Source organism: Microtus oregoni, unplaced genomic scaffold, assembly GCF_018167655.1.
Source record: "Microtus oregoni isolate MIOR12 unplaced genomic scaffold, Mior012 000011F_ref0000422, whole genome shotgun sequence".
Taxonomy (NCBI): domain Eukaryota; kingdom Metazoa; phylum Chordata; class Mammalia; order Rodentia; family Cricetidae; genus Microtus; species Microtus oregoni.
The window spans coordinates 14,913,676-14,929,675 of NW_024543070.1; the positions used below are offsets into that span (position 1 = coordinate 14,913,676).

Genomic DNA, 16,000 nt, shown 5'->3' on the forward strand with positions numbered 1-16,000 from the left:
CAGCGCCTGGCAGGTATGAGGCTGAGGAATGCAACGTAGGACTTTACTGCTCACTTGTTTAGGAACTCAGAGTTTGTCTATCAGCAAATATTTGGATGAGGGCTCCAGTTACTTCTGATCCTAGGTAATCCTATATTGCTACAGGGTTGCCTGGTGATAAGCCACAGACTCAAAATACTCCCATGAAGGATAATTGACAACCATGAGACAGCGGTATACATCTGTAAATATGAAAACATCTGAATACCTTTCAACTCTTTAAGGGTGATATGTAGTCTTCTATTTACTTTCCTATTAATCTTGCTTTGGATGATCTATATTAGTCATTGAAATTTCCAAATAGTATGAAAGTATAGGAAAAACAAGTCTCCCTTCCTACTGCTGATTCCCTAGAAGTAATGATTGTGGTCGGTTTCTTCTATTCCTTGTAGGGATACTGTGTGAACACGCAAGCTTATGTGTTGTCAGGAGACTTCACATACTCCCCTCTTTAAGACAACAAATAGCTGTGGGCTGGGCACATGGTTCTCTACCTTGGCAGTAGCACCTATAGACAGGTTTTCTTTCCTGACTGTACTACCTATGTTTTCAGAAGATGTTCCTCTGTGCTCTGTAACTGTACACATAGAATGCTAAGGTAGAGATGCATCAACTCAAAGAGCTTCTTACCAATGAATATGCTAAGTTGTTCTTCATCTTTTGCTTTTGCCTGGGACAGAGTCTCAGAGCTGGTTAAAGGAGAAACAGAACACAAGTTGACCTTGTATATTACCTGCTCAGTATCTCTCTCCTCTCTCTCTCTCCTCTCTCTCCTCTCTCTCTCTCTCTCTCTCTCTCTCTCTCTCTCTCTCTCTCTCAAATGCTGATGACAAAGACTGTTGGCCTTCATGTCATTCTGCTCAGGATAGTAAAACTTCTGTCTCTCTAAAGCTAAAACTCCAGAACTGCCCTAATGTCACTGCATCCCTCAGCTTTGCCACAACCAGATTCCTCATGTTGAGCAGACTGGCAGCCACCCTGGCCCCAAATCTGGGGTTACAAAGTCTCATATGGAGCTCAAGACTACTTGGCATGACTCAGAACTCTAATTCCATTGGGGCTCTGACTTAGACTTTGGATCAAAACATCCCTTCTGCCCAGGTTCTGGGCACCACAGTCACCTTCACAAGATGTTGGTTCTTGCCTGCCTGGGCAGTGAGGCAAATAGCGTGTACCTCAGAGGAAGGCAAGCAGTATTTCAGCAGTGCAGACATTAACTGCTAAACAAAGCAGTGACTTTGGTAATGTCTCAAGACAGGAGTAAACATTACTATAGTATTACAGTATACACCTATAATCCCAGATACTTGGGAGATACCATAATTACTTTTTTCTATTGCTGAGATAAGATATCATGATCAAGGCAACTTATAGAAGTTATAGAACTTACAGGAGAACCTATTTGGGCCTTAGAGTTTGAGGGGGGGGGTGTTGTCCATGGCCATCATGGTGAGGGAACATAGCTGCAAACATGAAGCTGGAGCAGTAGCTTAGAACTTACATTCTGAACCACAAGCAAGGGGCACACAGCTAACTGGGAATAGGGTGGGCTGCTGAGATCTCTGTGTGACAGACACACCTACTTCAGCAAGACTACCTATCCTTATCCTTCCCAAAGAATCCCACCACTGGGGTTCAAGGACTCAAACATAATAGGCTTACAGAGGGCCTTCTTAATCATCAAACAACCATATTCTACTCCTTGATCCCTATAAGCTTGTAACTACACCATAATGCAAAATGTACTTAGCCCAACTTCAAAAGTCTCTATAATCTTTCAGAATCTCGCCAGTTTCAAAGTCCAAAGACTCTTCTGAGACTCAAGTAATCTCTTTTTTTTATTTTTGTTTTTTTTTCTAGTTAACAAATACATGTTTATTAAAGACTGATTATAATACACAAAAGGTTTTCAAACTCCTGACATAACTGTAGGGTTTCTTTTTCTTTCTTTTTTTTTCCGTTTATTTAATTATTAAAGATTTCTGTCTCTTCCCCACCACCGCCTCCCATTTCCCTCCCCCAATCAAGTTCCCCTCCCTTGTCTGCCCATAGAGCTATTAGGGTTCCCTGTCCTGTGGGAAGTCCAAGGACCACCCACCTCCATCCAGGTCTACTAAGGTGAGCATCCAAACTGCCTAGGCTCCCGCAAAGCCAGTATATGCAGTAGGATAAAAAACCCATTGCCATTGAAGTTCAAATGGCCAAAAGACACTTAAGGTCATGCTCAACTTCCTTAGCGATCAGGGAAATGCAAATCAAGACAACTTTAAGATACCATCTTACACCTGTCAGAATGGCTAAAATCAAAAACACCAATGGTAGCCTTTGCTGGAGAGGTTGTGGAGAAGGGTACACTCATCCATTGCTGGTGGGAATACAAATTTGTGCAACCACTTTGGAAAGCAGTGTGGTGGTTTCTCAGGAAATTTGGGATCAACCTACCCCTGGACCCAGCAATACCACTCTTGGGAATATACCCAAGAGAGGCCTTATCATACAACAAAAGTATATGCTCTACTATGTTCATAGAAGCATTGTTTGTAATAACCAGAACCTGGAAACAACCTAGATGCCCTTCAACAGAAGAATGGATGAAGAAAGTATGGAATACATACATATTAGAGTATTACTCAGCAGGAAAAAACAAGGACTTCTTGAATTTTGCATACAAATGGATGGAAATAGTAAACACTATCCTGAGTGAGGTAAGCCAGACCCAAAAAGAGGAACATGGGATGTACTCACTCATACTTGGTTTCTAGCCATAAACAAAGGACATTGAGCCTATAATTAGTGATCCTAGAGAAGCTAAATAAGGAGAACCCAAAGAAAAACATACAGGCATCCTCCTGAATATTAACCTTCATCAGGCGATGAAAGGAGACAGAGACAGAGACCCACTTTCGAGCACCGGACAGAAATCTCAAGGTCCAAATCAGGAGCAGAAGGAGAGAGAGCACGAGCAAGGAACTCAGGATCGCGAGGGGCGCACCCACACACTGAGACAATGGGGATGTTCTATTGGGAACTCACCAAGGCCAGCTGGCCTGGGTCTGAAAAAGCATGGGATAAAACCGGACTCTCTGAACATAGCGGACAATGAGGACTACTGAGAACTCAAGTAATCTCTTAACTATAACTCATGGTAAAATCAAAAAGCAAATCACACACATCAAACATACAATAGCACAGAATACACATTACCACTCCAGAAGGGAGGAAAGGGGAAATAGTGAGGATATAGTGGACCAAAGAAAGGCAGCCTAGCTCTACGTCTGATGTCAAAGGCTTAGATGGCTTCAGATGGCTTCCATCTGTGCTGACTGTAACACACATTTCTCTCTTGGGACGGTTCCACTCCCTGTGTGAAGCTCTGCTCGGCAATTATCCTATGGCTCTGACATCTCCAGCATCTTGGAGTCTCCACAAAAATCCAGGCTTCATGTTCACAGCTCCACAAAATGGCCTGTCGGGGCCTCCACACAGTGACTTCCCTACCACACCACTGGCCTCAGAGGTTATCCTTCACTGAGGAGGTGTCTACAACCCCTCTACTCCTGCATCCTCCAGGACTCTAACCCAGAACCATTTTGCAGATGATGACTTGGCCACCCCATTACGATGGAGCCACCTTGAGTCCCATTTGCATAAGTTTTAATTTGTCGCTGCTTCTTAGGAACAGAAAATCCTTAGCCCTTTTCCTTTTACAAGTTGCAGAATTGGGGGGGGGGTGTCTTTCCCTGGGAGTATCACTCCCCTTATTCAACTGTCCATCAGGCCTCTCTTTATTTCATTCAGTACAAGCCTTGGCTCCAACCTTACATTTCCTAGTGCTCTTTTTCTTCCTGACCTATACATTTTGTATTTCGCGTTTCTCTGCTTGTTCTTTTCCTCTGCATACCTGCATAAGACTAATTACTAATAACCACAAGACAGAGCCAATATTAGGCTGTCTTGGTATCGCCTCCACTAGGAAAATTAATCCATTATTTTTCAACTTTGTTTCAGGGGAATTTTAAGACAAAGGCAGAAGGCAGTCACATTAGTTGAGAAACATCACTAGAACGACCTCCAGCCTAGTTGCTAACATTGTTCTCCTCGCAAAGTCCCACATGCGCCTCCACAGCTCACACTGCTCTCAGCACTGCTGCCTTCCAAGCTCCTGCTGGAGGGTCCACTAAGCCTGCTGATAGCACCGAACCACTTTTCTGGTCCCAAGTTCCCAAACCTTCCACATTCCTCCAGACGTAGCATGGTCAGGCCCATCACTAAACAGCCCACTCCCTGGTACTAATTTCTGTCTTAGTTAACTTTCCTAACTGTGATAAGACACCATGACCGAAGGGACTTATGGAAAAAGAGAGTTTGTTAGGAGCTTACGGTTTCATAACTATCCATGACTACCACTGTAAGGAGCATGGCAGCAGTCAGACAGGCATGATTTTGAAGCAGTAACTGAGAGTTGACATTCTCATTCAAAAGCATGAGGAAGAAAGAAAGAGAAAGCTAAGTGGACAAGGTATGAGCTTTTGAAACTTCTATGTCCATCCTCAGTGACATGGCTCCTCCAACAATGCTACAGTCCCTAATCCTTCCCAAACAGCTCCACCAAGGTGACCAAGCATTCAAACACAAGCCCATGGGCCCATTCTCATTAAGATCACTAAAGAAACTAAGGAAAAGGGGTTGAAAATTCAAAGTCCATATTCCCTACACACCACGTTTAACAAAGTGAAAATCTGCCTCAAAATTAAAATAGAAAAATAGGTTTGGAGATGTAACTCAGTATAGCACTTGCCTAGCAATTCTAAGGATCAATCTCTAGTATGGAAGGGAGAAAAAGTTAACCACTATTAATAAAACAGCCCATAGCTACCCTGCAGATGGGAACAACTTGGTCTACCTACAGATAGAACTGTTATGAGTTCTGATCTGGGGTGGCTGCCTAGTTTCTTGACTCTGCTTCCTGTACTCCACGCTTCATGAATGCTGTACAGGAGAAAGACATTCCTGGTGCTCAATAATTCTATCTCCTGATCAGTACCTCCACTTTTCTCTCCTCCCACAATTCTGCCAGCCAATAACAGGTGTCTATCGTGTCTACAATACTCAGCTTTGAGCCAGTGGCCGCAAAGCTCCTTTTGAAAGCAAGGATGGACAACTGGACAGATGACTCTTCTAAGAGGGATCCTGCCTTGCATCTAATAATTCACAACAAGACACACACCAGGAAATACACGCTTTCTCTAGACACTATTTAACATTACACCCCACTTATAATCAGAACCGATGGGAAAAACACCTGGATATGGAGAACCTCATTTCATTGTTTGCACAAACTGCTATCAAGACGTTGCCTGCTTTGCTATTCACAAGCATTAGTATAAAGCCTTCTATGATAAACTGATAAAGGGGTGGGTTGTTCAGTCCTTGAACAGGCAATTGAATGGGACACCCCATCACACTACACCCCTCTGTTCATGGCACTAAGTGGCTCAGGTAGATTCACACTGAAATGCTCTTCTCTCTCAGCCTGTGAATCGTCACTTATTTTCACTAAGAACGACAAATCTCAAGCTCCTGGATTTTTGCTGGTTCTCAACAATGCTCAGACAGCAGTTGTCGCCAGATACCTGGTGCATGTCACCCAACTGTGCTCCAGTGACACGCACACATACGGAACTTGTTAGCACACAAAGACTTGAAATAACACACGAATGCCAACATTTTGAAAAGGTTTGCAAATCTTCAAAATGCTGCCCCAGTTTTTGTTGGCAAGAGATGAGTGTGAATATGGTGGGCAGGATTTGAAATAGATACGATGCCCATGCAGTAAAATCATCCCTTATCAAGAGTACTGAACTAAGTTCAGGCCTGAGGGCACAGGGATAGCTGAATTCCAAGAACTACAAGGAAGAAAGGGAGCAAAATGGAGTTCAGTTCCCGGTTCCCAAGCCTACCATAGGATGGGAATGTGGTGAGTGGGCTCTGGGAAGGCTCCTACCCCAGAGACGAGGGCTGTGCTAACCCACACCCCACTAGCACACACCCCACTGTCCTGTTAATGAGGAAGTCAGCTTTTCAGGGAAAGGTTTTGCTTACTTTATGGAAGAGATGGGCAAATTCGAGAGAGATCTTCTGCATATGAGAAACGTAGTTTGTGGGCTGGGAAGGTAGCTCTGTCAGAAGGGTGCTTTCTGCCCTACTGTGAACATTTGAACTTGATGCCTGGTACTCACATCATGACATATACCCTACTTCCAGCACTGGGAGTAGGTGGAGATGGCAGATCCCTGGAGCTCACTAGCCAGCAAGCCTACTACGACTGTTGAGCTCCTGGCCAGTGGAAGATGCTGTTTATGAGATAAAGTGGACGGTGTCTTAAGAAATGACACCTTAGGGTGAGCTCTGTCTCCCACAGGCACATGCACACACATGCATGCTTATTCATACACGGGTGTTCATGAGAGGTAGCGGGATGAGAGCATGGCTTTCCTGAGAGCAGAACCTTATGAATTCTGCAGGGGAGACGAGCAAACTAGTGTGGATGCTTGGATCTATTAAGTATCAAGTGTTGGGGACTGGGGACTGTTTATTGTGTTCCTTTCTCTGCCTTCTCTGTGATAGGGGAAACAGTGCTGCCTCTGCATAGGCAGAGCTGTACTGGTCTGCTGTCTGCACTTGTCAAACCTCAGAATCTGTGGCCCAAAAACCATGGTGATGAGGGACAGTTACCTAAGACTCTAGGAGACTTGCTAGCTAGACTTACAGAGCCCTCATTTCAAATTCTTTCTCTCCCTCCCAGCTCTGTGGTGTTGAACAATTCATTTTTTTCCCCCGTAAGTGCAAGGCTTCCCATAAGTAAAATGTGCCTACTTACAACAGGTGCACACTTCCCTGGGCTGCGGAAGCCGAATGATGTACATAAAACTTCTAGGCCACTGCCTGGCAACAGGAGCTGGCCGGTAAACACACATCCTACTCTTTCCTCCTTGAGGGCCTCATTTCCTCCTTTACAGTCTTTGTCCTTTGTTGTAGCTTATTCAGGCCAGCCTCTGCCTCCCCCATCCTTTTCTCCTGAAAAGTAGCCATCTGACTGCCCTTAGGTACACGTCCACTGCTCACTATCATCCGTGGTCTTGCTAGCTCCCCAGATGTCTTCACTGTCTGAATCTGAAAGACATCAGAAAATGGAGGATCGAGGAAAGGCAGCGTGTCTGGGCTGCTTTAGAGTCTTACTTTACACACCCAAGTTCAGCAGTTGTCCTGAGCAAACCACCTCATCAAAGCAATCAAGGTGGTGGCTGAGGGTCCAGTTGTGCAAATCTGCACCTACAAACTCACTAAGACCTTCACTAACTGAAGGCTAGGGACACTGGACTAAGACAGGCTAAACAGCCAGGGTTCTGATCCCAGCTTTTACTCTCAGGTATGCTCAGTAACTTCTTAGCACTCACTTCCTTATATGTAACAGAGTATTAAAATAATACGTCATGACTTTCAATGACTAAGTAAGTATATGCAAAGTACCTGACACACTGGCGCTTAGTTATGAGTATTTATAGTCTTCAGCATCCTTTCCATGGAGCCTTGGTGTCAACCTCAGAGAAAGGTCTGTTCTCAGAGCTATGAACCAGGCATCAACCACAAAGGTGGAATTTTCCAGCAGCTCAGTATGCTCCAGGCAGGAGAATTAGTTCTTATTCATACTCAAAGGTTTAGAGAACGTCCCCACGTGTTGTAGATGTTCATGCAGTTCGTAAGCTGGCGTTTGGCTGTCCTGGTGTTTCTGGCAGACCCCCAGAAGATTCCACCACTGATCTGCCTGCCTCCCAGTTCCAAGAGTTGCAGAGCCCAAAGAGACACTGTTCTTACATATCTGTGGCTCTTACCTAAGAGAAGGGCCAGTCCTTTTCAGATTTTTCCTCTATTAATCAAATTCTAAGATGACAATACTATCATTAAGACTAAAAGTAAGTGACCTGCTTCAGGACACCATGTTTCCCATGTGTTCCATCTAATGATCTATGATGGTACTGACAATAAAAGCCTGGTACCATAAACTTGGTTTTTAAATGATCAACTGGTTCCAAATGAAGATGGCATTGCTTTAATTTATTAAATATATTATTGAAGAATTCAGGCATCAAACTAGAACTATATTATGCAACAACCATCTGCACTTTAAAAAAAAGACATTTTAGAGAATATGAAGAGACTACTGAGGGACAGGGGAAGAAGGGAACAGTCTTTTACCAGGATGAAAAGACAAGCCCTTCACTAATCAGATCTAAGAAAGGCCCATGGCCTGGTGCTTTCTCTTCTGAGGATTACCCCATTTCCATTCTCACAGGCCCTGCCCACTCAACGGTGAATAGGCAACTCAAACCTAGCTCAAAAGAGCATCACACTTCTGCCCAGACACTGGCAAAGATGGTTGTAGGGTGCACAGAATTAGGCCCATGTGGTTGCCCAAGCTATTGGAATGGGAACCTCTCTCTTTTCCTTTGAACTCACACTTCTGTGGCAGTTTAGCTGAGAGTGATCATCTAGGAATCAAAGAAGAGTAAAGCAGAGGAAAGCTGGCTCTCAAATGTAATACCTGAGCCCCTGGCCTTGGCACGTGGGGCTGTAGACACATGCTCAGCACAGCTATAAGGCAGTGAACTCCATTTCAGTCGTTTAGTTTTTGAATTAGGTGTGCTAGTATTGCAACCAGAAATCCTGCTTGCTAAGTCTGCCCAGGCTAGCACTAAAGGTCTTGACTCTGTCACCTCTCATTAAAGATATGCTACACGGAGAGGTTTACACTACTGAACAGTCTTCAGAAACCTGTGAGGAATAGCATACCTTTAGGACCCAGGAAGGTCGCGGATAGCCAGAAAACAGGCATTCCTGAAGCAGGGGACTAGGCAGTGACTTCAGAAGCACATGACACTCTGTGATTGTGTCAGCTATAGCTGAATGTCTGGAATACACTTTTTTCTCGTTCATTTACAGTGCGAGAAAGAGAACTGGTGTTGCCTATTGAAATGAAAATAAAATCCGAGTGCACTTCTGCAGGTTGAGCCCAGTAACTGAAGGCTAAACATAGTCATTCTATCTGTGGAGTAAAAATAAGCAGGCCCTTTCTGTAAGGCTATTTTTACTCTCCCCTTAGTAATGCCACGATGAATCTGGTCTGCCCCAGTTGCCTCAGAGAGACAGCTTGATTCCAAGGAAAGCAGTCCTTGAGGAAAGCTTCAGCTATCAGACCCACTCCGTTGTGTCTGGTTTGGGGTAGTTACATGCAACAAAGGGAGCGACACAGCTTCTTTTCAAATATACTTGGTTACCTTTGATAACACAGAAGTCAAAGCAGAGCAGATGAAGGCATGTGGTTGATGTGGGATTTCCCTTTGTACGCTGTGATTACCATTGGTTAATAAAGAACTGCTTTGAGCCTATGATAGGGTAGAGCAGAGAAAGGTAGGGAAAACTAAATTGAATGCTGGAAGAAGGAAGGTGGAGTCAAAGATAAGCCATGGAGCCACTGCCAGAGACAGATGTGATGAAATTGCTGATAGGCCATGACCTTGTGGTAATGTACAGATTAATGGAGATGGGTTAAATTAAGGTGTAAGAGTTAGCAAATAAGAAGCTAGAGCTAATGGGCCAAGCAGTGGTTTAAATAATATGGTTTCTGTGAGATTATTTTGGGTCCGAGCTGCTGAGCATCCGGGAACCAACAAGAGGCCTCTTTGCAACATGTGGTGTTTTGTATGAGAAACGTCCTCCATAGGTGTAGATATTTGAACACTTGGTTTCCAGTGGGTGGCACTGTTTGGCGAGGTGGTACAATGCTGATGGAGGAAATACATCACTGGGCATGAGCTCTGAGACTATATGGGCCAGTCCCACTTCCCTCTTTCTGCTTGCAGCAGAAGATAGGAATTCTCGGCTTCTTGCCCCTGCTGCCATGCCTGCTGCTGGCTGCCATGAGAGACTCTTGTCCCTCTGGAATGCAAGCCATAATAAACTTCTTCCATAAGTCACTTTTGGTCATGGTGTTATTGCAGAAACAGAAAGGTTAACTCTTACAAGGAGCATATCATAGGATCTTAGGACACTTAGAAATGGAAACAGGCTTTTTGTGGGAGAAAAAAAAAAAAGTTCCAGATGGCGAGACCTATTTGACTGTGAAGCAAACCATGATGAAAATAGGGAACATCTTAGGCAAGTCAATTACACAAGACAAATTGAGAGAAGATGCTCCATGGGGATCCGGCTAGTATAAAATTATGGGATAGGAAGGCTTTCCCAGATTTAATGCCTAAAGAAGTAAAAATCATATTGACACAAGAAACAAATAACTGCAATATTACAGATAAAAGGCACCTGCCCCAAGTTAGCTGTTAGCAGTCCCTGTGCTTGCCCTGTGTCCTTGCATCCTAACCTCTCACTGCTGTCTCATTTCTGAATCTAACCCATCGTTCAAGATACAAGTTCAAGTGCAAATTTGATCACAAAGCTTTCCTTGCCCATCCCAGCTCACTGTCCTGTCTGAATCTCAACTTTCCCATCTGTCCTATTTTTAGTTATTTTATATTTCTGTTATCTGCCATTATCCAGGGTTCTCTCCCTATCACACTCATCTCTAACAGACAAGCACAGACGACAGTGCCTATGATTAGCATTACTGTCAACATGACAAGACCTAGGATCATCCAGATACAAGTCTGAATATGTCTCTGAGGGATGGTCAAGATTAGATTAAGTGAGGTGAGAACTCTAAATATGGATAGCACATTCCATGTGCTGGGGCCGTGGACTGCCTAAAACAGAGAAAGCTAGCTGGGTACCAACATTTATCTTTCTCCTTTTTAACAGCTGATTCTCTATGACCAGCCGCTTCCTGTTCCTGCTGCCATGACAGACTGGATCCCCTTGACCTGTGAGCTGAAATAAGCCCTTTCTCCTGTAAGTTGCTTCTGGTCAGGAATTTTGTCGCATAGTGAGGACCTAACTAATGAGCTTTGTGTCTGTTTTCAGGCAAAGGCAGTGAGAAGACAAGCTGATGAAAAGTTTGGTTATCTGGGACTCATCAAATGTATGTTTACACTACATTACAGCCTATTAAACGTGTAATGGTATCATTATGCACAAACAACACATATCTTAGTTCAGAACTATGTTGTTGTGAAAGTAGAAGCTAATGGTCATTTGAATTGGTTGCCACAAACCTTGAATTTCTTAAAAACAAACAAGCAAAAAAAGCAGCAAGCACACCATCTACAAATCTCGACGAAGAAAGCAGAGTCAAACAAAGGGTGCCTGCAATGCACTTACATACTGAATAACTGAAATAAAAAGAATCAAGCCTGGGTGGGGTACACCTTAGTGGTAGACACTTGCCTAGCTTATGTGAGGGCTTGGGTTCGAACTCTGGCATCACACAATTTTAAAAACTCAAATATACAAGCAGAAAAGAAAAACTAAAGCTCCAGTGACACTGGAAAGAGAAGAACAAACTCCTTGAACTAGAATACGCTGTTAGCTGGGTGTGGTGGCACAGCACGATCTCACAGGTTCCAAAGCACGCATAGAAAGAACACCACAAGTTCGAGGCCAGCCTGATCTAAACAGAAAGTTCTAGGCCAGTTAAGATTATAGCAGGCTCGTGTCTCAAAGAACCAAAGACTGGACGGAGGACTTGGCTTGTTGAAGTGTGAGGACTTGCCTTTGTATCCCAGCATCGCAGCCACACAAGCCTGTCATCCCAGTGATGCTGCCACATAGCAACAGCAAATGCACGGAAACTCACAGCCTGGCCTACATGGCAAAGGCCCAAACCAATTACAGGCAAAATGTGGAAAGTACTTAAAGATTGACCTACCCAGTTGTTCTTTGACTTCCATGTATGCATGTATCCACATATATACACATACACGCATGAATGCACATGCGTGTGCCCTCAACCCCCCAAAGCCAAGGAGGGCTCAAGAAAGCCTTCTCCCCTAGTTACGCTCCCACTCTCTCCTACTTTTTGCTCTTGGTACACTGGGATGACTGCAATGGTCCTAGGCAGTAGAGACTATGGTTGCTCACCATGGTGGAAGGCAAGACAGAATACTGCTGCAGCCCCAGTTAAAAAAAAAAAACAAAACATGAAAACACATGATTGATTTTGCTTAGCCATGTGCCCATTCAAGTTTTCCAGTTACCATTCTATACCATAAAGAATTGTTGTATAAAACTTACAGCAATAAAGAATAAGGTTCTCTATCATATAACTCTACAAATAAAATTTAATTATTAACATTGTACTTGAGATCAAAGGAAAATTTCCTAAGATGTAACACGTATTTTTCAACTTTTCCAAGCGCAATATATCAAATGTAATGTCTCAAATGAGGAGGAATAGAGATTATAAAATCAACTCTTGCAGTGTTGAGTCATATAGCTGTGATCAAAGGAGCTGCTGGGTGAAGAAGACCCTTGCACTTTATCTGGACTCTGTATTACTTCTTATTTTTAATGGCATTTTATAAAGTTCTTCTGAAACTTGCTTCTTTAGCAGTTACCCTTCCACTCTTGAGTGCAGCTAGCTCCTGTCACGTGAGTGGGACTTCCAAAACACTGGAGAGCCAAGTTATAGCTAGGTGAAAATACGTTATCTGCATCCTCAGTCTCTGCCTACCTCAGGCCCCATCAGGCCACTAAACTGTCAACTCTCCTGCCTCAAAGCCACTGGACCATAGATTGGCCACCACCAGTGACTTGGCTCAGAAGAGAGCTGAGGTCAAGCAACTAGACTCTTTCTCAGGAAGCACAGACAAGAAACAGAACATTCACCAGAAGCTTTGGGGAGAATTCTAATGCGAGTATAGCTGGGGGGTAGCACTGCAACCCACAGGGTCCGGGCAATACCAAGTTCTGAGAAAGCAGTGCTATGGGGCAAAGTGCAAAGGATGGGAAAGGGAGCCAGAGACAACTAGCAGGCATAGCCTCGGATGCCAAGAGGACTGATATATCAAAAACTTCTGGTCCCTGTCTTCTTTCCACTGGCCCTGCCTCTGTGGAGTTTCTGCTCTGCCTAGACTCATTTACACAGCTCTTCCTGTATTCCTGGTCTGAGCTGCATAACCACCCCTTTTGCCTATGACCTACAGAAATCCAAGAGGACTCAAGCTATGAAGGATGTGGATGCCCTGGCTACACACAGCTTAAGTGTGAATGGCCAGAAGTCTAACTGGGATTGGTCTGGTCATGCTGATGGAGGTTGTTCTTGGGAAACAACCTCCCTTTTGACTCTGAATCCATCACGAACAGGACCTGGCATTTCAGTAAAACCTCCAAAGACCAATCAATGACTTGGCCATTGTTAGGAGAGTGACTGTGACCGTATTTTTGTCGAGTAACTTTTATTGAGCACATTTGTGCTAGAACTTTTTAATTTAAACTTTTCATTTAAACCTTACAGCAGCCTTATGAAGCAGATGCTATCTTCATTTCTTCTGAAGAGATAAAGCATTAAGAGACCATGTAATCCGCCCCTTTCAAAGAAAGCTTTTGGTGAGCAACACATCCCACAGACCAAGCTCTCAATACTGTGAAACACTGAGTACCAAGGAGTCACTATTTCCTTTTCCCGTGTGTCTGTATGTGTGTGTTGTGTGTGTGTGTGTATACAAGTGCGCATAATACTGGCATGTGGAGGCCAGAGGTCAACCCCAGTGTCCCTCTTCAGGATCTGTGTCCATTCTGTTTCTTGAGAGAAAGGCTCTCACTGAAACCTAGAGCCCTCTCGAGTAGGCTAGGCTGGACGGCCAGCAAGTCCCAGTGATCCACCTGCCTCCACCTATCAGCACCGAGGTTATAAGCCACTGTGTCCGGGTTTTCATGTGGGTGCTGGTATTGAACTCAATTCCCCCCAGACTTGAGTGGCAAGCAGTTGACCAACTAAGTTGCCCCCCTTAGTTCCAAGGGATCATCTTTTACTGAGGACGTCATGAGGTGACATGAAAGAAGGGTCACCTCCCATAACACATATACAAAACCCCATAAAGCCTGATGTTATGTATTTCTGTTCCCCTGAAGTTCCTCCATGACAACACTGTCCCACCCAGAACCTCAGCACACATGTTCTGCTCTGCAATACCCGAGCAGGGCTCCCCAGGGTCCTGATTAGACCCCAGCTTTGTCCAGGCACTTTCAGTCTCTTGGCTGCTAGGTGGAACCAGGTGAGCTCCACAGTGGCACATAGGAAAGTAATCTTCACAGAGAAATGGGGCTATCATCTTCTTAGGTGGCAAGGCATGGGGTAGCTCAACTGAACAGAGTTTGCACTTTCTTTTCCTTATTTACTTCAAACTGCTGTGGTCTACATGACCCCAGAGGAGAACAAAGCATAAGGCTCTCCAGCACACAATCAGGAGTCTGCGTGAAATCACACTGCTCTCCTGTTTGGGGGCCAACATACTGATGACATATTTAGATCCTAGAGGAGGGTCTTAGGTTTCTCTGAATGTTTTTGCACATAGAGGACTAATCTTTCATGATACACATCAAGTTTGGTGGCTTATACTATGAGCTTGCTTGGATAAGGCAAACTCCCACACACACACACACACACACACAAATAGGGCATACGGTGGAAAGCTGGCTCACACCATTGCAACAGGAGCATTCAGGTCACGGCTAAGCAAGTCTCTGCTCTGGTTCAGCGCTGGCTGTGTTTGAAGGATCGATTCAATGCTGGTTTTATTAAGCCTCCCTTTGTGTGGCCCCTGGAATTGGTACACAGTTGAAACAAAGAAGCTCCAGGAGCTGGCATTCCTAGAAGCGGAAGAAGAACCTGGAGAAGTCAGCCAGGTATGCAAAGAAAAACAGTGAGGAGAGCTAGTGTCACCCCAACGGTGTACTTGGGTAGTTGCTGTGGGCACAGGATCTAAAGGATTCATGCTGAAACTCAGGGTAGAACTTCAAAACTGGCTTGTGTAGAAGAGGGAATTTAATTGAGAATTTCTGTATGGACAATGATGAGAAAAAGACCCTCACACAGAGACGTGGGTCTGGAATGCAGTGCATTGGTGACGTTCCTATTTATTGGCGTAGCGTGTGACTTGTCAAACTTTCCCTTCTACAGAAGGTCAGGAAGCAATGCCATGGTCAATAGATGTCGATTTAACAGGATGCTGGTGTAGGGCTTAATATAGGAAAGTCTTACAGATTTTTGCCACTACAAATATCAATAAACTGTTACCTGGAAGGAAAAAAAAAACAAGATAATTGTGTAAGCATGCCCTGTGAAAATGTTAAGAGGAATAGGCATTAAATATGCCCTGGATTCAAGTGGCAGATTCCGGTTTTCCATTCTTTTTGATATTTTCTCCCTTTCTACACCATTCTTTAATGCAAAGAAAATAAATTTAAGGGTATTAGAAATGTGAAAACCACTAGAAACCCACTGTCTGATCTCTTCTAAGCTGGTGCTGGATAATTGGTAGATTCTAAGAGGTAGCCTCTTAGTGAACAGGCTAAGAAAGCTGGGTGGGTCACAAATTAGAACTCTTCTCGCCAACTTAAAGCAAGCTGAACCAACGCACATAAGAAAAGCATCAACATAAAAGCAGATGGAAGAGGGATGAGAACCCTGCACACACGATATACAGTTGTAAAGATGCTTCATTCAACATGAAGGCTCTCTGTATAAACGACGGAGCTGCTTGTCCTACTAAACTGCAGCAGTGAGCTGTCACACTTGTGGGTCTGGTCTCCACATCTGGGCAATAGGGATCTGAGCAAACTGTGCAAGTTAACTCTTCCACAGAGCCTGGAAGAGCAACTTCAGCAACAGGGTCTGATTAAGTGTCTAATCTACTGCAAAGGGACTATATGTCAGACCTTGCAGATTCTGGATTAGTGAGTGCTCCGGGGGGCAGAGAGACCACAGCAGCAAATACCCCGCTGGTGGTTCTGT

At 44.2% G+C, this 16,000-nt stretch overlaps 1 protein-coding gene and 1 long non-coding RNA gene across 6 annotated transcripts in view; one reads left to right on the forward strand and one right to left on the reverse strand.

Annotated features, from left to right (window-relative positions):
- The window catches only part of LOC121453149, a 54,629-nt gene extending 41,112 nt beyond the window's left edge, over window positions 1-13,517 (forward strand). The window contains exons 2-4 of the long non-coding RNA XR_005974977.1: window positions 10,909-10,998; window positions 11,071-11,128; window positions 13,502-13,517. This is a non-coding gene — a long non-coding RNA (uncharacterized LOC121453149). The remainder of the gene's footprint in view (window positions 1-10,908; window positions 10,999-11,070; window positions 11,129-13,501) is intronic.
- Window positions 1-16,000, reverse strand: part of Arhgap26 (Rho GTPase activating protein 26) — a 398,682-nt gene that overhangs the window by 52,322 nt on the left and 330,360 nt on the right. The window lies entirely within an intron of this gene.